Here is a 4,787-nt window from a genome sequence, read left to right as displayed (position 1 = left end):
GAAGAGCAGGAGAAGAAGATTAACATTTAACAGGGATGAGAGGTGGGAGGGAAGGGGAGAGAGAAGGGAAATTGCATGGAAATGGAAGGAGACCCTCAGGGTTATACAGTGGAGGGGGTAGAGAGAGAGGAGGGGAGGGGAGGGGAGAGGAGGGAGGGGGGATTGTGGAGGATGGGAAAGGCAGCGGAGCACAACAGACACTAGTATGGCAATATGTAAATCAATGGATGTGTAACTGATGTGATTCTGCAATCTGTATGGGGTGAAGGTGGGAGTTCATAACCCACTTGAATCAAAGTGTGGACTATGATATGTCAAGAAATTTGTAATGTTTTGAACAACGAACAATAAAAAATTAAAAAAAAGATGATGTTTCTTTACTTAATCAAATGGATAACTAGTTGGTTTTGTTGTATTTGTTTGTTTTTCCTGATTTATTTCCCCTCATGAACTTAGAATGTGTAAAGGGAATATTTGAGGAATTAATCAAACCTTGTGTGACTGTACAGTGCAGCATAAATCTCATTTTTTCATAATTCACTATCCATGATGATTTTATGGTTTTCTTTTAGGAAGCAAATGGAACATTGAAGATGAGAACAAAAATCCAGGGAGAAATCTAAGGTGATTATAATCATAAGAAGAAGCAAAGTCCCTTGAATTCTAGCAAATCCTGTAAGCTTACAAATAACCAAACAGACGAAATAAGTACAATATAAAACATGCTTATTCTTGACAATTTTTCACCAGGAATGTAAGATTTAATGAAGATATACATGTTTAATGTTTTCATAATAATTGATTTGCTGACATTAATTATACTACTTTTTAATGTTTATTAGTTATTGAGGGACCTTTATTTATTTATTTGTTTATATGTGGTGTTGAGAATCAGACCCAGTGCCATAGACATGCTAGGCAAGCACTGAACCACTGAGCCACAACTCCAGCCCTATACTGATACCACATTTTTGTTACTATAGTTTTTTTTTGGCAGGGGTGCCAGGGATTTAACTCAGGGGCACTCAACCACTGAGCCACATCCCCAGCCCTATTCTTGCTGAATTGCTTAGAAACTCACTATTTTTGTTACTGCATTGAACTCACAATCCTCCTTCCTCAGTCTCCCAAGCCTTTGGTATTATAGGCATGCACCACTTTGCCTGACCCATAGTTTTGATGATAGCTATGCTGAAGTAGTTTTTCAAAATAATCAGTTAATTTACTTGAAAATGATTTAGATATGACAAAAACCTGTGCTTTCTCTGGTATTATTAATAATGACAGTCTAAGATTTATTAAAAAAACAATTAAAGAACTAATAATAAATATGTGCTTGTCTTTTCTCACAGAAATCCTATGATAGGATGTCCCAAAATTTAAAAAAAAATTATTCATTGTGGAAAAACCTTTAATGAGATTCCAAATCTTAATTTAAAAGAAGACATCCCTACTTGAGTAAATCAATATGACTGCAGTGTATGTGGAAATATCTTCATATTTCCTTTTCTTTCTTAATTGGCACATCAGAGTTCACTCTGCAAACAAACCAGATGAACATGAGAAGTGTGGTGGGAAGACATATGACCTTCAGCAGTATAGGAAACCCTTCATTTGTCTCCCAAGTATTCAAAGGAAGTGATAAAGTACACTGGAAATGGACCTTATGAGTGTAAATGTGGAAAAGGGTTCAGTTGTTCCAGGAGTTTTCAAAAACATGGACCATCTCACACTGAATTAGAGTCGCAAGAATGTAAGCTATGTGGAAAAGCCTTTGCTTACTTCAGTTCCATTTGAAAACACCAGAAAACACATACTGGAGAAAAGCCCTATGAATGTTGGCAGTTTGGAAAGTTTTGCTAGATTCGATTATCTTCAAATACACATTAGAGAAATGCCTGATGACTAAGAAATTTGGTAATGCTTTCAGTTTTCCAGTTTTCTTTGAAAAGAAGGAAGGATTTACATTGGAGAAATGTGGTAAATGAATGTAAGAAATGCCACAATGCCTTCAGTTGTTCTAGGTCCATTCAGACACACGACAGAACTCATTAGTGAGAGAAAGGAGTGCATGGAAAGTGGGAATGCCTTCATTTCCCTGCGACATTCAGAGGTGCAGGATGATGCACCCAGAAGATGTGTGTATTAGCTCAACTTTAAGGTGTGAAAACACATTGATTTTCTTCATATTTTGTTACTGCATTGAACTTGTAGTGTAAGTCTTTCTATTCATAGTTTGTTTTCTATTGTTTTGTCAAGGATTTTTGTATCTATTGCAAAGAGATTTGTGTACACTGATATATAGAACAGTATTATCTAGTACATATAGTGTACATATGTGCATATATCTGTGTGTAAATAATATATAGGATACAGTACAGTTTTAAGTAAATAGTGTGTGTTATAAAAAACTAATTTATAAGAAAATGTAACTAAGCACTATGTAATTAATATAGTATATAGTATTTTACAGCATCATAGTATAGTATTAAATTCTTATCAATCTGTAATATAAGATGTTTCTGTTTCCTACAAACCAGCCCTACCCCCAAATCACATAATTTTGAGGGAACCAAGAGCATGTCACTTTGATGGTACTACTGTTATAGTTAAAGCATCGTCCTGGGGTTTCCTAAACTGACTTCCAGACCACTCACATATAATCGAATCAAGTCTTTATTGAAGCACACCAGTGGTGACTGACTGAACATAAAGCTGTTCCCCAATCAACCCTGAGTAATTGCAAGGGCGCTCCTTATAAGCCTGAAAACCGCAAAAGGGACATTTGGGGGTCCAGCCATTGCAAGCAAGCCAGGTTACAGAAGTGGGAGAGTGCAGTTAGGTGGCGGGACCCTTAGCCAATCACAATTAGCCCAGTCACCCGAGTTACAGAAACAGAGCCCCATTACCCTAGTTACAGAAACAATGCTCCATTATGTAGTTCCGTGTTCTTAAAGGTTTCTATAGCAAAAGGAAAAGAACATCTTGCCTGGTCATGACCCTTCTACTTGGCATGGTTGTTTTACAGAATGGAGTCACAAAACAAAATGGAGTCACTTTTGCTTTTCCTATTACATTCCGCCCACTGGTTTTAGTAGGTTTGATGTCAATCTTGCACATCATTAGGCCTCAGTTTCTTTTTTATCCTTCTGTTTCTAAGGGACATACTAGGCTCGCAAGACCATAAGTTGTACATCACCTACACTCTTGTGTAAGAGGCAGGGCCCTACAGTACTCCCAATCAGAAGGACTAGAGCCTAACTATGGCTGAGATGATGGTAGTCAACCAGGGGGACCATGAGAACAGGTTTTGGAACTAATTTCCTGAAGCTGGTTATGTTTTTTTTTTTCTCTTTTATTTAACCTGTTTCTCACTAGCACCAAACTGTCCTTTATTATCCCAGAATGATTTGCATAGAAACAACAAATTTCTCCTAGGGCCATACAAAGAAGTCCTCTTTGTTTTAGAAAGAGATATCTAGACCCTGTCTGTTTTGTAAGGCTATTTCTGTCAGAGGGTCTAGTGAAACCTCTAGTTTGGAGATTGACCTTCTTAGTTTTCCTAAATCTATATCTATTTGAAAGCTGAGGGACTTAAAATTTTTAGAGTCTGTGATAAGAGTTGCAGTTCCTAAACCAGTAGATCCAGCTATTTCCAAACCAGCTAGGAGGGGAACTAAAATGGGGGCAGCCCATCTATGTTGATAAATCAGTGGGCCCTGGCCTTCTAATAAGTCCAGGTGTTTTTTTTTTTCCTTTTACTCCATCAAAATAGTAGGTTACATAGTTCAGAGTTATTGACAGTTTGGAGATTTAGGCAAGGAGTTTGAAGTAGGACCTGGGAAGCACAATTTTTAGTGAATCGGGAGTTGTCCCACTTATAATTTGGGTTGTGAAAGCAAGTGTCTCTTTCTGGGTGATCACCCAGGGTGATCTTGGGAGTATTTCTCCAGGTATATCTTCCTGAGGTAGACATATTGGTAAACATCTATAAATTGACCATAGTTTCCCCTCTAATTATAGGGACCTCCTACTGCTATAAGGAAAAAGGATGATGACCATTATTGCTGCTTCGAGCTGAGAGGGGGCTATGTTCAGTGGGTAAGCAGTTTGGAGTCCCTTTTTAGAAATTAAGAGGGTCAAATTAAGATGAAATATTTTGTTATTTATAGTAATTTAATTGAAATGCAGTTGAAACCTCTTGACTTCTTGTATGTAGAATTATACCTTTTGGGACTTTTCAATTTATAGTAACATTGTTTTTATGATAACACAAAATAATTTCAAGTTTCTTTTTAATTTCCCAATTTAAGAAAACACCAACAGTGTTTAATTATTTTATTTTATGGAAGTTAAGGAGTTAAGAGTACTTGATATTATATTTAACAGTTAGCATTTTAACTCTGTAAACCAATTAGATATCTCTAACAAACATCTATGATGAATTTCATACATCAGATCTAATTTACGTATTTTTAAAAAAACAAGGTATTAGACAAGTGTACTGAATAACATTAGTAATTTTTTCCTGTTTAAGAAAAATACTAGAGACAATGGATATTAGACACTTTATAGACATTAACATTTTAACAACTTTTTAACCACCTAAAAACAAAACTGCTCATTATTAACTTTGAAGATATTTTTACTTTTATTTATTTTCCCAATTTAAATTGAACCTTTTAAATCACATTAACCAAAGGTATTTGGATTCATTTTTTTAAATTTTAATTTATGAGCTCATATGTCAATTTTGGTACCAAATATATGTAGACATGGCAATACAT

Source organism: Marmota marmota, unplaced genomic scaffold, assembly GCF_001458135.2.
Source record: "Marmota marmota marmota unplaced genomic scaffold, marMar, whole genome shotgun sequence".
In the NCBI taxonomy this organism is placed as follows: Eukaryota; Metazoa; Chordata; class Mammalia; order Rodentia; family Sciuridae; genus Marmota; species Marmota marmota.
Note: the sequence above shows the minus strand (reverse complement) of the source record.